Below are 22005 nucleotides of genomic sequence, written 5' to 3' on the forward strand. Positions count from 1 at the left end.
TCATTCCCTTTCTTTTATATTCTCTTTCTTTCTCTCTCTCGCCAATCCAAGTTATGCATTCCATACCAGACAGCAGAAGAGCACGCGCACCGGTACACGTGTTCTCCATCCGGACAATCTGAGCTTTTCTGGATAGGTATTCATACTGTCCACAGCCCTAAAAATGGTTTTCATATAGTAAATATAACAGGCGGGTACGGCAACGAATTAGTATAAAAAAATATTGTTCTTGTGTAGTCTCGGTGTATTTCTAAAACCTGAGGAAGTGCGTAGCACGACCTCAGCGATTTCCCCTGGCGCTTGTCACCGCCTCGGCGATCGCGCGCTTGCCTCGGCGGTGGCGCCCTCTCCTGCGTGGCGCGGGATCAGCCGCATATTTCCACCACTGATTCTTCCACTGGTCATGGTTCCACGTTCCGGGGGTGCTATTCTGGACATTGTCAAATTCCGCCATGTTGTCAAATTCCGCCATGTTGATGATTTGATTGGTCACGCGAAGTCGTTCGCATGGTGGCGCTGCAATGGCGTTACGACACAGGAATCCGCGATGACGTAACGTGCCAAAAAATAGTAAATTTTTTCCGAAGCAACGCTTCGCCGTACTCTGTCATGTAGAAATGAAGGTTTGGGTGAAACAACGAAACCGAAATATGGTACTGAGCTGTGCCTACGGTCAACTTGCGGTTTATCGAAACTACTGCTCGCTTGACGAAGAGCCGCCATGTCTGCAACACGATTGGACATTGCACTGATGGCGCCCATTGCGTCACAGGATCTCACTTTTTGTAGCGTCAAATTGACGTTGCGTGACGTTGCATCCTGCCAAATTTGCAGCTTAAAATGTGAGAACGATGAAGTGCCCAAAATTGGCCGCCATATTGTTGTAAATTGAGTTGCTTGTTCGATGTGCAGCCTCACATACGTATGTGTAGATGTCATTCCGTGAGTTACTTTACAAGCATGTTTTCGGTTAGTAATATTATAAAGTGTTGTACATGAAGCTTGCTTGTTAAAATAAAAGGTTATTGTTTAATTTGGCTTGTTCGAATTTGCGGTTCTCGCCGCAAGAGAACGCTAGATAAGCGAAGAAAAATGGCGCTGCCCTTTGTTGTGTAGTGGCTGGAGCTGCAGAAAGCATCGCGAGTACCGCGATGCTTTTGTGATGACCGATCAATTATTTCAACTGTGGTGCCGGCTGACGAAGGACACTGTGCGGGGAGCTTCGCCAGGATCTGGAGAGGCGGCGTACGGACACGAGAACAGCCCCGACCGTTGTTGTTGTTTTTGTTGAGCTACAAGTGCTTTGTGCCCTTCGCCTCTTCGCCACCGGCAGTTACCACGCCGCGATCGCGAACAACGAGGACGTGGCGACAAGCTAGTCCAGTGTGGGTCTCACGATTCATGCTGTCATGGAAGCGATCGTCGAGCGCCTCGGTAATGAGTGGATCGCCCTCCCTGCCAAAAGGAATGCCTCGTCCACATATATGCAAGATTTGAAGGCTGCGTCGAGGTGGTCGACGACACGTTTGTGTGCATAAGTGTGCCGTATGAAAAGGACGACGGCAACAAGGCTGCTTACTTTTGCCTCAAGAACTTTTACGCCCTCAGCGTCATGGTGGTGAGAACAAATTTCATCTTATTCAATCTCGCACATGCCGTTAGTAGAATGCAAAGGAGGAACGTGAGAGACAGCTTTTCGCCATTCTCCAGTATTTTAACGACGTTTGCCGTGGCTTCAACTCCAGTGATAGAAAAGAACGCAGTAATCGCGGTAAACGGAGTTTCCGTCACTATTTAGTTTCAGCAGGGGTGACTTGACACCATAAAAATTTCACCGAGCTTCATATTTGGTCGTGGCAGCTTTTAAGAAAAGTAATGCATGAAAGGAAATCAAACGTGCTGATTGCGCTCCAATTTCATAAACAGTGATATGCAGACATGCAGTAACTGCCACATGTGAAATGAAAGATCAGGCTGTCGAAGCTGCGCTCCGAAAGCAACTCGAGAGAAATAAGTGCGCTGGCCCACACAGTTAGTTGTTCTGCATGTACCTGGTTGTATTGCTGTTTCCGACTTCCAATGCAAACAACACTCTGCAGGTATGTGACCAACCCTGCAGATGACTGCCCTCGCACTCGGGGCCCGTGCACGACGCCTTCATGTAGAAGACATCCACCGTCAGCCAGGACTTGGGCAGTGGACTCCGTGGCCAGGGGTGAATAGCTGCTTGGTATGCAAGCGTGAGAACGCTTGTGTGGTGTCTTAGTGTAGCAAAGATATTATTCATAGTAATTTTATTACGCGCTGCATGGTTCTTAACTACTCGAGTCTTTGTCCAAATTTCTGCCCCATATGTTATTACTGGCAGCATACCTTGGTTCAACACTATGTACTTTAGTGGCGCTGGTGTTCCCTTGAATGAAAATTCTCTCATGCACACATTTGACAAAACAAGTCATACTGAGACCCGAGGCAGCATACAATAATCCGACTTGCTCTCAGTGTATAATCGCAACTTGTCTTTCTATGTTCATGGGAAAGACTACTAGTGCAATAGAAAGGTCAAGCATGAAAGAAACTTTCATGAAGACATTGCATGATCCTTTATTATAAAGTGGTGAAATAATGAATAGTCAGCACGTGGTGATACAGAAATTATATGCTATACTCTGAGTTTATGTTAGTAAAAAGAATACATGAAATGCAGCTGCCATAAATTTTTTACATTCGTAAAAAGAATTACGCGTAGAATGGTCAAGTTGTATGAAAAAATAAATACAAATAAACAAGCACAGCCAAGTGCCATATAGCAATAGAATAAGTCAAATGACATCTCAAAGGTACTTCAGTCATGGTTCATAAAAAGAACTAAAAAACAACGAAAAATATTGCAAAAGAAACCTGCTGTCACTTTACATTCACGGCCCAAGCACAAAAAACTAGGGGAAACCAAGCCTTGAGTGTACTGATCGTCTGCAAGCACCCCTTTCACATCAGTCCCATGCAACCAACGGAAAGCACAACACCATTACCACCAAAGACGCGCCTTCTGTCATTCCCCTCACCTGATCTATGAAAAAAGTTAAGGGTTGCAGTTCAACATATTTGTTGTCATTCTCCCTGATGAAGGAATTGAGTTGATTCCAAACCGTCTGGAAGTAAACCCATTTTTTTTCTTGGAGCCTTTCAAGATAACAACATGGACCCATATCAACGCCGTCGGAGTGCATGTGGGTGTAGCTTTTATCCCGATGTAGCTAGCCAGACAAGCAATTCTGTCAATATGCCTAGCTGTAAGAAAAAAGGAAAGCAGTGCATATCAGTGACATGATGTCTTCGAATAAGTTAAAAGAAGTGAGAAAAGAATATTACATATTCAAGTATGCATTCATATTGTGCTAATTGGAACACTGTCCTCCGCAGGTGATAGTGCATACCCGCGGCAACCTTGGCTGCTTAAGGCCATCCCTGGAGCACATCATGCAGGATTCCCTGCTGCCCCATTCACTGCAGACTCATCACTGCGGTGTGTCGTATAACCGCGCACTGGAGTCCTCAAGGCACACTTTCGGTGCTTGCAGAGGTACAGAACACTGTACTATGGCCCACTCTTCAAGTCGAAGATCATCGCAGTTTGTGTCGTGCTTCACAACCTGGGTGTTTGGCAGCAGCTGCCTGAGCCAGACGACATCCCTTGCACTGAAGAACTCGAATGAGAAGATGCGGACCTTTACAACAACAATAGCGACGATACGGCTGCAGTAGACGTGTACCAGGCGGGTAGGCAAAGGCAGGATCACACTCTGTAGTGGTTCACAGCTGGGCACGACTCGATGTAATGGGGTTTACATTCCTGCGAGATGTGCACAGAAACGTGAAACACAAGAAGCTCTTGCTTTTTCTCATGACAAAGTAGCCACTTGCATTTTGTTCGATCCTATACCTATCCCCTGTACTTGTGTTCTTGCAGGAATTGTATTCTGACAAAAGCTTCATTGTGTTCGTTCATTGAGAGCATGCTAACTCTACCAAGCAGTTAGGCAAAAGCACGCTCAGCTTCTGCCGCAAATCATAGCAGGACTAGTTTGTTGAGACCATAGTGACTCTGTCAACAGCCTGTGTTATTTTGCAGCAGTGCATGCAACATTGAATGCCATTCCAGAGCATTGTTTTCAGCACTTTATTCACAATGCGAACCGGTGTGATGACTGTACGAGTCTGGCAGGTGTGTACAAAAGCTCTATTCATGTAGTAGCCACTCCCACATGCAAGAGCACAAGCTTGCTGTGGTTGGTAATCTATGTAAACGCTTATAGGCACAAAACGAAGCAGTACCAAAAGGGGCAACGTGGGCACAGCACTGTGTAGCTACTTTCTGTCCTGGTTTCTTTGGTGGACTATAAAAGTTTACATGCAAGAGTAATACGTGATATTTCAGAATGTATTGTGAGTCAATTCATCATCTTCTGTCAATTCATCATTGCGAGTCAATTTATCATCCATGCAGTAATAAAAAGCAGGCAAGATGTCTCATTGTTTACATCATTGTCTTATCATTCACTGGTGCCAACAAAGACAAAGGATGCCTCTAATAATGTACCAGCAAGTTTTGAAACAAGCACATCTGCATAAAAGACATCGCTTTGAATGCAGTTTGTGCACTTCTTAGGGCTGCCAGTCCAATGTAACATCAACTGCGTGAAATACAATTCCTCTTCTTTATCTGTGGCCATTATGCACTTCTTATCCTATGTTGTAAGCAACGTGGAAGTACCTTCCACAATTAACACCTTCGGAGATGCATCACTTCTGTGGATTGAGATTCGCCTAGACTTTATCTTTCAGATTCAACTGATCGCGCGTAACGTGAGGTCCTGAAACTTGACTCTTATTGCTTCTGCTTATGTATATTTATATGATTGTAACTTTTACTTACAGTAGTCCTTACTCATCCTCAGCAAAACATATAGCACCATCTTAATGATCACGACAATTCAGGAAGATACTTCGCGCATCGGAGACGTTATAAATAACTCAGGTGGCTGTTGGCTTAGTTGGCACATTACTTAAGATAAACTAGACGCGGAACAGCCACCGCAACAAAAAAGACAGAAGGAACAGAAGGGGCATTATTAATACTTGCAATGCTGTGCAGCTCCTTATCTCTATACTGTCGGCAGCGCTTCTGGACGCCGCGGGCCCTGGGAACGAAGGGCCACCGCAGCCCAAGACGGGGTCGACGCGCATACTTGTCACGATGCGGGCGTCGTCCACCTAAACGTGCGTCGCCAAATCGAACGGCCCTCCGCCTCTTCTCCTGCAATAAGCATGTGCATAGCTGAAACGTCAACACCACCCGAGTGAAACGCAAGCTTACCTGACTGCACTGTCATTCCGCGACTCGAGCTCGAGCTGCCGCCACTTTAGTTCGCCATAGCCACCGCCACTCCGGCGGCGGCCTGCTGCTGGGGCCCAGGCGGTAAAGGCGCTCTGTCATCGTCTGTCACGGCTCCCGTCGTACCTCCGGTAGTAAGTCGCAAACCACCCTCTCCATACGGGGACGATCAGTAAAAAAATGCAACGTCGCGGCCCACTGTCAGACGATCTGCCGACATAACCACAGAACACCTACACAAAACAACCAGCGAAATAACGATGTCGGCAATATCGACGCTGGCTTGGCTCGCTCGCTTATTGGCTACAAAAGTTACTATGGCTTTGTCGCTCATCTCCAAATATGGCTCTGAATTGCAGACGATATCGTCCGCTTCACGACTTTAAAACTAAATGCTTCAGTTTCCCTTTATTGTTTTTGTTGTTGCATTTACAATTACAGAAACAAAATGTTACTTATTTGCGCGTTTCTTTGTATTTTATGTCCACTTCACGTCACGTTTCGCAAGCGTTTCATGCGTTTGCGTCATCATTGTGTACACGTCACGCCTACGTCAAATTCGACAGAAAATGGCGGAAGTCCAGGATAGCACCCCCGGTCTGAGGCACTGATTCCTGCCCACACAATCTTTTATCGCTAGGAATCTGGCAACCACTGGACTAGCCTTCGAATAGATGTTCTAGGCACACGTTGTCATGGCTATACTGCCTGCTAATCTTGTTACGCATCCAAACAAGACAGACGTCCAGGGGACGATGGAGACTTGAAGTCATCAGAAGTCGTCGAAGAAGGATTGCCGGTGGCGCAAACTCCTGCACGTCTCCTTGTCGTAATACTGGTACGGAAACCGTGGCATTCTTTGTTTGACGACTTCTGATCGCTTCAGCGACTACAAGGACCACCAAATGCTTAACAAGAAACGTCGATTAGGACGAACATTTAACCGGATGCTTTTTACCAGGAACCTGGCAAAAATTGCCATGTTCCCGACTCACCATGTTTGACAGACTCTGGCTCAGAAACGTGAGCGAGACGAATTCGTACGTCGTGTACGCCGCGTAGAACCAGCTTCCGTAATTTTCCCGGCCTCCCGGTCCGTCCGTACAGAGGTCGTACACGGCGGTACAGAGAAGGAGCAGGACGAAGACGCCGTTCACTACTAAGGACCAGTTCCACACGTCGTTGATCGCGTTCTTCAGCCTCTGTATCTCGCACATGTTCAACCGAACGCTTTCCAGGAGCGTCGGAACGTCGTCACCGCGACGAGGCGACGAGGTCAGTTCGTTGGCACCGCGTGCAACGCATTCCTCCAGGACCTGTAACTGCACCTTCGCGTACTCGACGAGTACCTGACAGGAAGAACGCAGCGCCACAGTGTGCACGTTGTCATAGGCGAAGTAGAAGACGGACGTGACCATGAAGCTGGTCCAGAAGCACGCCCGAATCCAGCCGTCGTCGTTACCGCGACCAAGGGTCGACTCGACCTCCCGGGGTGACAAGAACGCGGCGACGCCGTACGCGGCGCAGTAGACGACGCACAGACACGCCCGTCGCACGTCGGACCAGAAGTAGCGTCGCGGCGCGCAGCACTCGCAGAACGGCATGCCGACTCGTCTCTCGAAGGCGGCGGCCCGGACGTAGAAGTCGATGATCCTTGATGACCCGCGAAAGAGAGACGCCAGGTTGACGATGATCTTGACCAGAGCGATGGCGTTGGCGACCGCTCGCAGGGAGCTGTCCAGCACGTGGCGACTCTTGGCGGCCCGGTAGCCATTGTATACGATGTCGTCCACCACGGTCCAGCAGAGGAACACGATGCAGCCGCTTGAGTACAAGGTGTACAAACTCTTCCAAACCACCTTGGGTGGTGGATGCTGGTCGGGGGGTCCGAACAGGTTGCGTATGAAGAAGCAGCCGCACAGAAGACAGAGCCGGCCGTGGAAACGGAAGCTCCGGGCCATGAGTGAAGCGCAGCTTGAGGGTCTGTGTCCGCCAGCTGCCGAGCCTCGGCTTCTGGCTATGCTGCACACCTTTGCCTGGAACAGCCGCTGGAATAGTGGGTGCCGTTTCTTCACTGGCAACCTCTGCGTTGAGGCGTGGAGCTCTGAGTTTTCCTTCAAGAAAAAGACATCACGAATATGTAGTGTGGGTGTGCGTCCTATAACTCACACCAAGAATAATCTAGCGCGCTGCATCGCATACAGGGGCTCGTGTAAACTACGGTATCGGTAGACACCGGTCTGTTCCAGAGAATGGACCTAGAGGGTTCACTAGGGGCCTACTTTCGTTGCAACTGGAACTTAGTTGGCGTGGCGCAGTTTCCGATTAGAGGTAGATGGTGACACACAACGACTGGTATGAGTCGTTGTGTGTGCCATTTCCCCACCCTGTGCTTTGTCTTTTGTCGGGTTCCAATCATGCGCTAGCCATGCTAGGCTTAAGACCTCGAAAATGTCACGCCGCTAGAGTGCGACTCACAGTCATTAGGTCAGTCGAAGGCATCTTCCAGAGAAACATCCACGTAAGTCGCCCGCGTACAGGAACATTGAGATTATGGCGTCTGACACTCCTGACACCTTTGTCACACATGACAAGTATTGATCACGTTGGCTTTTCCGGAAGGCAATCTGGTTGTGCACCGCGAGCTGACGCGAGTGCATGCGTGTTTTTGTTTATGCGTTAACTGCCCTCTTGTGGATCGATGAAAGGCGATGTGAGAAGCCGGTGTTACTAAGTTACTGCATGCGCGAGTAGGCCGTGAATAATTAAGCGACACACGGCGAAAACATGAGAAGCGTACATCGTAGTACGAATCTGCAGCGGAAGCGCCTATAACGTGTAGAACTTCATCTAATGCGAACGTCGGCACCCGTATGCGGTGAATTATACAGTGTGCTGCACATTCGTATTATTGTACTGACAAAGCAATGCCTTCAAGGGTAATCACTGACTCGGTTGCACTGAGACAAATCTGAAACGGGAATAGTAATTTGCGGTTGCGTCTGTGAGCAGTGTAGCACATTTTGCTGCGAGGCACTTACTTCAGTGATTCTAGAAAGGAAATAGTAATAAAGGTCAGAGCACGTTTGCAAGTTTAAGCAGCATACACAATCTCACTTGTTTGTGGTGATGGCGAAGAGGATGGTGGTGGCAAAAATGTGAACCACGTATCCAACTTTTTATTGGGCGAATTTGTGGCCGGTAAAGACAGGTGAGAGGAAAAAGCCCAGCGACAGCAACGACCGCTGTCTCTGTCTATACTTTTTATTAAACGTGAAAAAATCAGAGGTTTGGCCACAACTATGGCCGGTTATCCCGAAAGCATAGATGTGAAACAACCAAGACAACAACAGAATGCGCATTTTCATGCGTAAATTTTGTATTGCTTTACCGGGTTACTTATAACTTCATGATGCAAATTATTATGTTAGAGGAGTGGAGAAGCCACAACCATACCTGGGCATCAACCTCTCCTTAAAACAGCACCAATCACACAATAAATGAGAAATAATCACAAATAAATGAGGCTAGTACAGCCACTTAACAAGCCGACCAGGTTTACGAAGAAAAGGATTACACGAAGAAAGCGTGTTCTAAAAGTGACATCGAGTCAAACAAACTAAAAATAACAGGCAGAACTTTCGTTCCTGTTCCTCCGCAAATAACGTCGCTTCGCCTTCCTTGCATGGCAAAACGTAGCCGCCGGCATTTGAGGAAATTACGGAACGCTAGGTTATAGGAACCGCTGGGAAGTTCTTCTTTCTTGAACTCCCGCCCCTCCTTTCTGGACGCGTACATGCGTTCAGAATACGGAAACGACAGAACGGCAACCAGCTAGAACGTGTCTAGGCGCATAGTGCTACCTCTACAAGAGGGGCACGCCTTTGTCTCTCAAGGGCGCACCGGTCACGAGGAAAACCTTCAGGGGGAGGGCGAAAGGGGGGGGGGGGGCGAGGAGAATAAGCGAAACGTGAGCGCGCCGCTTACTTCCTCCTACGAAATTCCTGGGTCAGCTGTTATGTAAACGCGCCTGCGTTGCCTTGCCTGATCCCCAGCCTGTGCCCTTTCCTGCCGACTTTTACAAGCGGCTCCGGCGTCGCCTGGTCTGGCCATCGACATCGCCTCCGGGCGCTTCCGGTTGCGTCCGGTTGCCCCCGCCTGCGACGTTACTTCCGTTCCTCCGAAAGAGCGTCCGTCCGCGCGGAAGTAGACACGATCTCGCTCCTACCTGAGCTTAACCGGGACAAAACGAACGTACCACGGCGTGGGAAGTCGAAGAACTAACCGCAGGAACCGAAGGCCTGGGACCCCCTTTCTGGGCGTACGCAGAATGGGCGGAAATAAACTTGCGAGCTCACTCCCTCTCTTCCGGAGACTCGTTTGCCTAATTGAGCGATAAATGATGAAAGAAAGAGAGAGCGCGGTTCGGAAGTAACAGCTTTTGCGCACAATGCCGCTTGCTTCTACGTCAAGCAGTGCGACGAATGTGGTCATGCCGCGTGCGCGCTCGGAAGGGTCGGAACAAGATTCTAGCGACTTCCGGTGGCCTGCAAACGGCAGTGACTTAGGCGAAGAGAGGTTTGCGAATCAGTTGTCCATATAGCGTATATAAAGTTAAAGATCAATAGAGTTTTGAGCAGTACCACTTCCTTCGAAAGATCAGCGAAATAATTTTTTAGTAAGTGGATTGATGAAGTTGCGTTTGGGCGCCGGCAACTCCTCTTCTCTTACGTCGTAGCTTTTAGAGCAAAAGCAGCTATGTGATCACAACAACAGCCGATTTTGGGGCCGTAGTTGTCCGCCGCCGCCGGTGTTCGTAACCGTTATCGCGCGAAAAAAGAAAAAAAAAATGAAAGAATTCGGCAGATCCCACGTACCGTGGGAATCGATGTTATGCGAAGCATGCTCGGGATGGTGACTGTGGCGTAATTTTTCACATTGATCGAAACGTTACGGAATTGCGCTAGAGAAATGTGGAAGTGGTATACGCACAGTCATGTGCTGAAGAGTTGCATATGTATTATATAATCAGTTGTTTACAGTTGCGTAACGATGCCAACAGCAACATGGGTGTTACCAACGCAAGACGCGGTAAGCTGATATGGAGTGCTTATATTCTTCAGTACTGGATAGCGCGAATGCGAACACAAAGAAGGAACACAGATGCGCGGGACAGGCGTTACTCGCAACGCCTTATTCAGGAAAGTTCCCCTAGATATATAAACAACCGAGTGGCACGCGCAGGCGCACTGCACGTAGGTTACAGTCACAGTTGCAGTTGTTACAGTTGTTATGCTTATACTTCTCTGTTATGACGGAGAACACACGCACGCACGAACCCGTGCCGATGTGTGGAAGGGGTTCTTCACAGTTTTTGAACAAGGTCATCATCACCGCGATCAGTGAGACCCAGCAGATGAACCGGACTTGTTATTCGGATCCGTTCATGATCGCGGCTACGGGGGGTCTAAGTGCAGTGAAGTGCGAGGTACAGCTGGTGGAAATCCTGGATGCCTCTTACGATGAAATGATCTATGATGCCTCCTGTCCTGGACGTGGCACCGAGGTCTTTTGAGGCCCTGTCCACACCCAAGCCGTCTTTCACGCAGTATAAGGACCAGGCGTTGTTGGATCTTGATAAAGCAATGTTCAAGTCACCGGTAATGATGAGAGGCCTGGTTTACTCGGCATATTTATTGTAGGAAGCATTGATCCAGGTTTTTGCGTAATCCACGTGGTCCACGTTGCGGACCACGTGGACGAGTGGATGGTGGTTGAGCGTCTTTCAGAACTGTTCTGTCTTCAGTTTCCTCACTTTACTTGCGTCCGCCATGGTGGTGTAGCGGTTACGGTGCTCGGCTGCTGAACCAAAGGTCGTGGGTTCGATCCCGGCCGCGGCGGTCGAATTTCGATGGAGGCAAACTGCTAGATGACCATGTACTGTGCGATCTCGGTACACGTTACAGAATACCAGATGGCCAAATTTCCGGAGCCCTTCGCTACGGCGTCTCTCATAATCATATCGTGGTTTTGGGACATAAAACCCCAACAATTATTATTATCACTTTCCTTATGTGTCAGTGTGTGTGTTCACGGTTACCGTGTTGGTTGAGACTCTGTATCACCTGTGGCATATACCCGCAAAACATGAACTCTGGTATGCGGGTATGTGCCACACGTGACTGAGAGAAAGGGTTTTATGACGTACGCGACAGGTATTTTGCGTTATTCATGTCATGACCAGTGGACCGTGTTCGTCATACATAGATCCCCTGCTATGCCAATTTTGGTATACTGCACGTTATGGAGACGACCTGGAGAGCGCCCAGACGTAGGCGGCTAGATAGATAGATAGTTACGTTCAAATACTCGGTCTCAGTACAACAATATGAAGGTCTACGCAACAAAAAATCCGGCAGATCCCACACAAAAGGGGATTCGATGTTATGCGAAGTAGTCAGCGAGGAGTTGCAGACGTTGCATGTTTGGCTTATCACTTCAGTCATGCCATTCATGTAATGACCTCTCATTCACTGCTGCATGTTTGTCATGCATGCATGTACACATATCCTGCTAGTATACATACCATGCCAGTGAAACGATCAGAAAGGCTTCACAATGTTTGCATCATGTCATTTGAGTTCTTCATGTTATGATGCAGGTGAGATAGATGTCATGAACATCCTTGTCTTGACCTGCCGTTCATGTTCATCATACTAGTATGTCATTTGATGGACGTTTTAAAATATAGCAAGGTTATGAAACGACCACCACGACATCACGATGGCGCCTTGTTATATATGTCATGGCGCATATGCCATGCATGTGATGATATTTACGTTATAAACTATATAGGATCGATGTTGATCCTGCACCAATGTCACGTCATGGCAATCTTGGTATACATCAAGTTAATGAAGCGGTCACGAGAGCACCGAGACCGTGTCAGGTGCGTCATGACGCACACGCCATGATACTCATGTCACGACCTGTGATTTATATTCGCCATACACCCATGTCATGCCATGCCGAATTGGTACACATCAAGCTAACAAAACGGCCGCAAGAGCACCAGGACAGTGTCATGCATGTCATGACGTACATGACATTGCGTGACGTGCTATTAATGAGATGACCTGTCATTATGTTCGTCATACACTCATCTTTTGTCATGCCAATTTCGAATCATGTTGAATGAAGGTGCATGCGCTACTACAGCATCGACGGTGTCATGTGTATCATGAAGTACATTACATGCATGAGATGATTTACGTGTTATGACCTTTAATTTTATGCTCGTCGTATACTCCTGTCAAATTATCGTGATGCTTTCAGGTGCGCTTTGTGAAACTAAACGTACAGCGGCGATGGAAAGAAACGCAAACAGTGCGGCGCACTGTTTTCATCGCGCTTTGACCTTGGTGGCAAATGAGAGATGTTAGAGTGGTCCTTCATTATATCATGGATGACTATAGTGACTTTTTATTACCATCCAGACTGCAGACGCTTGAAAACAATTGCGAATCGGCAGAGAGCGTATGTGCCGTATTTTACGCGTTTCTTTCCAGTACGTTACGAAGCCCCCACTACACGTCTGTGAGGCAGTATGCGCGTCTACGCAAGTTGCAAGCTATGTTAATGCTGTGGCTGATGATGATGATGAATTACGCATGGCTGAGACCTTTCTAATGGGCGGGTAGCTTTAAACCACCCACCCTTTATGCAATTCACGTTGTCTAATCTTATTCCACGCTTCTCCACGCAGCATTTGCATAGCTATATATATATATATATATATATATATATATATATATATATATATATATATATATATATATATATATATATATATATATATATATATATATATATATATATATATATATATACGTGACTGCACTGCCGATATGATGCCTCTATGGGGTACTTTTCGGAAGTAGGTTCGAGCACTGGAATCTTGTTCGTTTTTAGCGTTAAAGAGCTCGTTTCGCAGAAGTTTCGGTGTCGGCGTCTTCGGTTGCGAGCGAAAGATCGGCGTTCTCCGTGAGCGAAAAAATTGAAAACGATGCAAACAAAAATCCTCGAGAGGGAATCGAACTCAGGTCTTCTGCGTGGCAAGCAGGCGTTACGACAGAGCCTTGGCAGTGTTTGAAACTGCTTTGTAAAAAAATCTTACACAGGTGCCATATAGTGCGAGGAGGCACGTCACAGCTATACACTGCGTGTCCTGAGAAGCGTAGAATCGCACATGGCGTCAAAACATGTGAATTTCACACGTTTTTACGGCAGCTGCGCAGGCGCGCGTTGACTTACGGACGCGTAGTTGGCACTTCGCCACTTAGCAAAAGGTATTTAAGAATTACGGCGTAGTGCGTACTTCGCAACTCTACTTGCAGTAGGCGTTCTAGGATAGTTTGAAACGGCCAATGTTATGCGCACAGACGTTCCTTTCTTTCGGCACGCTTGAGGTGTGCATCGACAAGCGAAGGCAGGCGATGGGAACGGGGCTAGATAATGGTATCGCGTTCTTTTCTTGAAGGCGAAGCTCAAACGTCATCCAAGTTTTTTTTTTTTTTTAGATCTGATTAGGCGCGATAGCTGCTTCGGACGCAGGCGGCGGCGGCGCCGACGGTTAACAGCGTCGCCAAAATCGGTTGCTGTTGGGAGCCCATAAATTCTTACGCTGTTAGAAAACGGATGACAGAGAGCTTCTGGGGCGTTCCTGGATTGGAAACAGTCAGGATGAGAACGAGAGCATCGAAGAGGAACTAGAATCGACGAGAGAGAGAGCGGGAGGGGGGAGGGTAAGAAAAGAAAAACTGGACTTCTTGCGCAATCGGGGTCTCTCCCGATGCGGCAACAAGACATCTCCTCTACGTACGCTTGGCGCATTGAGGAGGATTTGCCCGGCCGGTGCACTCGGTCATACGAGCGAATGGCTGTAACCCTGTTCCCGAAATAACACGCCCTGTATAGGCATGGAGCAGCCGCCGATCGATGTTCGGCATTCACGAAAACGAGACGACGCGGAATGCCAGCAGCGCATCCGCAGGTAACAACAAGGCGGAGAAGTTATGTACCGTATACACCTGAATGTAGGCGGGCGGGGACGGGGGCTGCTTCCGTCAATATTCAACGGTGTCATCCAGCCGACCTGGTGATTAGCAGTAGATGCATACATACATACATACATACATACATACATGCATACATACATACATACATACATACATACATACATACATACATACATACATACATACATACATACATACATACATACATACATACATACTCGGCTTCTGACGAGAAAGTCGTGGGTTCGATCCCAGCCGCGGCGGTCGCATTTCAGAGGCCCGCGTATACTGCGCGATGTCAGTGTAGTAGTAGTTTAAAAAACACCAATTAGACAAAATTTCTGGAGCCCTCGACTATACGGCGTGCTTCATAATCATATCGTGGTTTTAGCACGTAAAGTCCGGGATGTTAATTAGTTAATTATTTCCGTAGCGGCTGTTTGATGACATATTTGAAATTGCCGAACCCATTTAAGACTACGATAGTCGTATTGATTGGATTTAGGTTGAAAATTATAGTTTGACGGCAGACATATACACTGTCGACTACAATAATGCCGACGTCATCAGGTGAAAAAGTACAAACAAACAAAAAACTAATGACGTTCTTGATTGTGCCAGGACACAGAGAGAATCGATGGAATCAGAAATGTTTGAGATGTTGTATGCCGACAGACATATGTGTATATAGAGGAGGCGTGGGGTGTCCAGCCTAAATCCCCCACCCTCGATCTTCAAATTCGAAGGTTGTGGGTTCGGACGCCCCGGACGGAAAAGGTGTTTTTCGTGCACTTTAATTAATTTCAATTTGTGTCGTAATTAGTACACTATAGCTAGAAATAACAGATGTAGTGAAGATGATGAGTGCTACTCGGAAAGGCAGAGGGTACCACTCAGGTGGAAAAGAAGAAGACGTTTGGTTGTCTCGGCGCTTAGGCTGGTTCCGCCATTAGCACGTAATTTATCGTAACTGTTCCTCTGTTTTATAAACCAGTGCTACTCCTAAACGCCTTATTTTAACTGGTGGAGGTGCTGGGTACTCCATAATCCTGGAACTTCGAAACCGTACGTTGCCTCCAGTTCCTACCATGTCCACGGACGAAGATCAGCAGGTAGCCGCCTCGGCTTCAACTACTCCGCCTGTTGTCTGTTCCGGCCCCATTCGGCAACGCGACCCACCTTCCTTCAGCGGTACCGATGACAAGGACGTGGAAGATTGGCTTGACGAGTACGACCGGGTGAGCAAGCACAACAAATGGGACGATGCGCATAAGCTTACCGTCGTCCAGTTTTATTTAACCGACGTCGCCAGTCTGTGGTACCGTAATCACGAGCGGGACCTTCCCACCTGGTCGGCCTTCAGAACGGCGTTCGCGGATCTGTTCGGCCGTCCAGCGCTTCGCAAGCTACGTGCCGAACAGCGCTTGCGCGCTCGAGCTCAGCAAAATGGTGAAAATTACACCAGCTACATCGAAGATGTGGTCGACCTTTGCCGGCGTGTCAACTCGGCCATGACGGAAGCCGAGAAGATCAAACACATTTTGAAAGGTGTGAGTGACGACGCATTTCAGATGCTTGTCGCCAAGAACCCGCAAACGGTCTCTGACGTAATCCAACTCTGTCAGAGCTATGACGAGCTCTGGAAACAGCGCGAATCCACTCGTCGCGCCAGTGCGTCATGTGCCACGATCTCCGCTTTAACGTCGGCTGGCATTGCGGAAGACCATTCTGCCTTGCTCCTTGAGATCAAGCAGTTTGTACGCGAGGAGGTCGCGCGCCAGCTGTCTCTTGTACCTTACACCTTTGAAGCTGCCCCATCTACTTTGCCGCCATCGATACAGCGTGTCGTTCAGGAGCAAGTATCCGAGGTGCTGCCCGCAGCCCACGTACCACCAGTGGCTGCTCCGCTGACCTATGCTGAAGCACTGACCGCACCCCGACGTTTGCCTGTCGCGAACTCCTACGTTCCCGCGCGCACCTTTGCCGCACCGCCTGAACCTGTGCATCACGCTGCCCGTCCGTTCTCCCGACCAACACCATCACGCCTTCAGAACCCATGGCGCACTCCAGACAACCGCCCCATATGCTACGCCTGTGGTTTTGCGGGTCACGTAGCACGGTTTTGCCGACGGCGTGAGTTTCTCCTACGTGACGACGTGCGGCCAAACAGTTACGATTTCCCGCCGAGACCTCAGACTGCTCCATCTGGCCCGCCTGCCGCCATGGACACATTTTCGACTCGCCAGAACTTCAACAGACGCCGGTCGCCTTCACCTCGGCGCCGTTCCCTTTCCCCTATGCTACGACGCCCTCCTTCTGTCCCTGAGGAAAACTAGAAGCCGCAGTTCCGGAGGCAAGAACTGCGCAGCTTTCGAACTCTACAAGACCTTGTTTTTCGCCGTCTAATGTCGTTGCTGTCTCCGTTGAAGGTGTCCCTGTTTTAGCACTGGTTGACACTGGCGCCGCAGTGTCTGTAATGAATGAGAAACTTTGCTGCAGACTCAAGAAAGTAACGACTCCTCTTCACGACTTCGTTTTGAGCACTGCAAGTGAGCAACGAATTCGCCCTCTCGCTGCCTGCACGGCACGCGTTGCGATTGCAGACGTTATTTATGCTGTCGAGTTTGTTGTGTTGCCGACGTGTTCCCACGACATTATACTGGGCTGGGACTTTCTCTGCACTCATCATGCTGTCATCGACTGCGCCCGTGCCGAAGTCGAGTTCTCGCCGTTGTGTGCATCTGCTGCGGTCGACTCGCCACCTTCACCTGCAAAAGTTTTTGTGGCTGCCGACACACCGATACCCCCTTTCTCATCCGCGCTAGTACCGCTTTCCTGCGACATCTCTACTGGCTCACCTGTTCTTTTTACGCCTTCCGAAACCGCTGTCCGGCGCAAGTGCTTCCTGATTCCTTTCGCCGTTCTCACTATTCACGATGGATCAAGTGCAATTTATGTCTCTAATCCGTTTCCCTCGCCTTCCAAATTACTGCGCGGAGAGTGGCTAGGCCTTGCAGATGACATTGATCCCTTGTGTGCACATGTCGTTCCTGATCACTCGAATCCGCTTCATATCGACGCCGTTGATTGCTCCACGTTACCCTCTCAGCCATCGTTCACCGAAGCACTTACGCGATGCATCGACAGCAACCTTACGGCCCAGCAGCGCGCCGACATCATCGCCCTCCTCGAGCGCTTCCGCACAAGCTTCGACCACCAGCAACCAACTTTGGGCCGTGCTTCCACTGTATGTCATCAAATCGACACTGGCATTCACGCACCTTTACGTCAGCGTCCGTATCGTGTGTCGGCATCTGAACGCCGTGTCATCGCAGAACAAGTTGACGACATGCTGAAGCGCGGCGTTATTGAGCCCTCTAACAGCCCATGGGCCTCGCCGGTTGTTCTAGTAAAGAAAAAAGATGGCTCAATAAGATTTTGCGTCGACTACCGCCGGTTGAACAAGATCACACGCAAAGATGTTTACCCGTTACCTCGCATAGACGATGCGCTCGACTGCTTACAAGGCGCCGAGTTCTTCTCGTCGCTAGACCTGCGCTCCGGTTATTGGCAGGTTCCGATGGCCGAGGCTGATCGCCCAAAAACGGCTTTCGTCACCCCCGATGGTTTATACGAATTTAACGTCATGCCATTCGGGCTATGCAATGCGCCTGCCACCTTCGAGCGCATGATCGACAACATCCTCCGTGGCCTGAAATGGCAAACCTGCCTGTGCTATTTAGACGACATTGTCATATTTTCCCGTGACTTTTCAACACATCTTCAGCGCCTCCACACAGTGCTGACTTGCCTCAGTTCCGCCGGTCTACAGCTCAATTTAAAGAAGTGCTGCTTTGGCGCCCAACGTGGGGCGCCAAAACTCCTAAACGCCTTATTTTACAGATAATATCTCCTATCTTTTCCTTGGCTTTTTCGTTGGTTTCATTCGGTGGGTCTTACGTTGCCCGCTCTCGTTTCTTCTTTTTTTTTTTAGGTAATGTGGTGCACCCCACCCGTCCGAAATTTTGGGGGTCGGACGGCGTACAACCGACGCCCTTGCCTGTATCCGAGTAAATACGGCACTACCGCAAGTAGATAGACTACCGGCGTGCCAGCCACCCGTCCACGCGAGTATGCGGACGAAGCACGCCTGAATACGAAACGAGCGCCGCGCGGAAGCGTGCCCGACACCACTTACAGAGTCACGTCGAGAGGGGGCACTGCGGTCGACACTTGAGCGATCGACTGCTGGTGAAAACAGTTTCCCTGTTTGCTCTGCGGACACGGACGGTGACGTCGCGCCACTGTCGCGACATTGCGTGCGTGTTCTGCGAGTTAAGATATACAGACGTGCAAAAGACGACCCCGTTCCGTGTGTTCTAATTAAAGCTCTCGTTACGAATGGCCTCTCATACTGAAGCTGCCATTCGACGCACGCCCGGATTGCGTGCGTAAACCTGTAATGTTTGCGTAGGAAACTCTCGAATAAGCGCAGGGCCGTACCCTGGAATTTTTTTCGGGGAGTGTTTGTGTCTAGAACGGCAAAGTTTGGCAACTGGTGGTCGCTGTGAAGGCGTGCAAATATTTTAGTGTCACGCGAAAAGTGAAAGCATGAAAAATCTTCGGGGGGGGGGGGGTGTCAGAACCCCTTCAACAACCCCCTAGTTACTGAAGCAAGGTGTGAGTACGGGCTAGTTGGTATTCCATTTCAAATTGCGGTTACAGCGCAGGGGAAGACAGGAGACAGGGACCGACGAAGACGAGCGCTGACTTCCAACTAATTCAGGGCCCTAGTTACGGCCCTGAATAAGCGTCTGGCGCACACAGCGTGATGTTTCGTTGCCACGTACAAAGTCAAAGTACCTCACGAAGTCACATAGGATTCAGAGTAATACCCGTGTCGTACGAGAAACCTTGATGTCATTTGTACCTAATGACATTTGCATTTGATGTGGTAATTTAACTACTGCACGGGTACATCTCATGCCATTAAACGAAAATGATTTGCGCAAACGAATGAGTTTGGTGAACTCATCCGAGTGCGTTTCTTTCGCGAAAGGGCGCTCTCGCCGAAGAGAGGCCGCGTAAAAATCCATTATAAAAAGCGAATAATCCATTATAACAATTATTACGTTTTTATTTTCAAGTGTATTGTTTTGTTTTTGCCAAAAAATTCAACTTATTTGTTCCTAAAAATTTGAGTATCCTCGTTCCCAGCTACACTGTCAAGAGTGCTGCTGGCCATGTCAGGTGGTTTGGAACCCAGCCCTGCTAAAGAAAGTTTATCATGCCTTAATAATAAGTAATTGAATAATTAATTAGTTTATTTATTGGTGATGGTCGTCTTACGTGATGGAGGGATGGACGGGCAGTTTTCTTCTTGAGTCAGCATAGAAACGCCTACGCCAGTGGTTCTCAACCATGGATGTTTCGGGGACCCCTTGTGGACTGGTGGAAGTGATGAGGGACTCCTTTTAGTGAGAGAAAAAGAGTAGGGGGGCAGGGTTCATAAATGAACACAACATGCAGCGTGAAATGGGTGCCTTTTATTTCTCCCTGGCAAAGAATGGGCATACTAAAGCAACACGCCAATTCGACCTCAACAGCTTGTCATTAAGTTGTGCGGTCTGTAGCCGCATTCAACCTGTTTCTAGCTACGTTTGCTCTTCAAATATGCAAGCCTAGAAAAAAGCGTGCTCGCTTGCATATGTCGTAGAAAGCTGCAACAAAAGCTTTACAGACGTCTCACGGAGAAAAGGAAACGTAAGTCAGCTCCGCCGCAATGCAATAACAATATGCGGTGAAGCATACAAAAAATCACAAAGGGCCGCAGTCACGAGAAATAGTGCGCCCCCAAAAAACGCGTTTTTTTTTTTGTTTAGGATGGGTTCTGTGGAGCCCCCCAAATGGCTTCGCAGACACCCATCTGAAAACCACTGGCTTACGCATTTAAAACGGCGTCTACCTGCTCGTGCAATGCGACACGCGCGCTGTTCAGCGCATGCGGCCGACACAAGAAACGCGCCACCAGAGCAGGAAGAGCGTAGCGCCGATCGTATCGCAGCGCCCCCTCCTCTATTTCTTACGAAACCTGTTGCGTAACAACGGCGTCTCACGATCGGGAAGGTCGCAAATTAAGTGGGCCGCTTTCTCCACGCCCTCGTTTCGTTCCTCTCTTTCTCGCGAATGCCAGATCGAGAGCTAAAACCGGACCCTGTCGCTCGAGTGAATCTAATCGGTCGCTCGGAAGCAATGCGGCGATCGGGGTCGCCCCAAACACTACGCGCTTTCAGCGGTGGCCGTTTGATCAGCTCATTTCATCGGCAGATACGAGTTTTGGGCCGATTTTACGCGTATAACACGAGACAAGCGCCCGGAACTAGAGGTTTTCGAGTGGGGCGCTTGTTTTTTTTCTTCGTGCGTTTTTAGAGCGTAACATTATTTGGAGGATCGGTCAGAAAATATCTGTCCTTCCGTGGCTCAAAAGAAAGAAAGCAAAAACTCACAGAGACCCCCTTATTCATTCGCCTAAGACTACTCGAAGGCGAAAGAAACTTCCAAGTCGATGTATTTATCCCCCAAAACCCCAACCCCCTCTCCTTATACGTACGGCGGCCAGTCCTTGCTTAGACGGTACTGCCAGGCTAGTCAGTTGTACATGATCTTGAGAACAGCAGCGCACAATCTCACAGGTGCTCCGAAAGGCTGTGGTGCCATGTGCTTCCACGACTGCATCAACAGTCATTGAAGCCATAAAGCACTGCTAAGACAGGGACCACAGAAAGAGGACGGGACGTGCGCTACTCACAAATGAAACTTTATTTCGGAAACAAAATGTTACTGACCCTTTCCACAAGAAACGCCGAGAATGCGCGAAGAAGCACGAGTCCCCTTTCGCGGCCTGTGCACCAAGTGTTGTTTATCGATTCTCGTTCTCGTTCGGCAAAGTGTATATCGGGCAGACAGGCAGATGCCTGAATGATAGGCTCAGAGAGCACAAACAGAAGCTTAACTGTGACCACGACGGGCGCGTTTCAGTGCATTGTAATGACTGCGGCTGCCGACCTTTGTTCAATGAGTGTGTAGTTCTGTATAGGAACTGTGATAAGGATACGCGAGAGATTGTCGAGGCCTGGTTGATTGCCAGAGAAAATGCCAATTGTGTCAGCGCGCCCTCGATTGCTCTAAGTGGAAAAAAAAAATATCGCCTATCTGAATGATGCAGGCTTGCACCTCTGATACGGCTTTTTTTTATGATTGCTGTTTCCATTGCTGCAAATCAAAAGTACAACCTGTTTCCGAAATAAAGTTTCAGTTGTGAGTAGCGCACGTCCCTTCCTCTTTCTGTGGGCCCTGTCTTAGCAGCGCTATGGCTTCAATGAATGTTACAAACCAACTAGCCCAAAAGTCTATTATCTTGCGTCAACAGACTCTTTTGGCAAGTTACTGAAATGCGCTACGGAAATACGCTACGGTATTATCGCACCACCGCTCTCACTTTATCGGTCGTAGTGATTTTGCCGCTCCGAATAC

Source organism: Rhipicephalus sanguineus, chromosome 8 (genome assembly GCF_013339695.2).
Source record: "Rhipicephalus sanguineus isolate Rsan-2018 chromosome 8, BIME_Rsan_1.4, whole genome shotgun sequence".
NCBI lineage: Eukaryota > Metazoa > Arthropoda > Arachnida > Ixodida > Ixodidae > Rhipicephalus > Rhipicephalus sanguineus.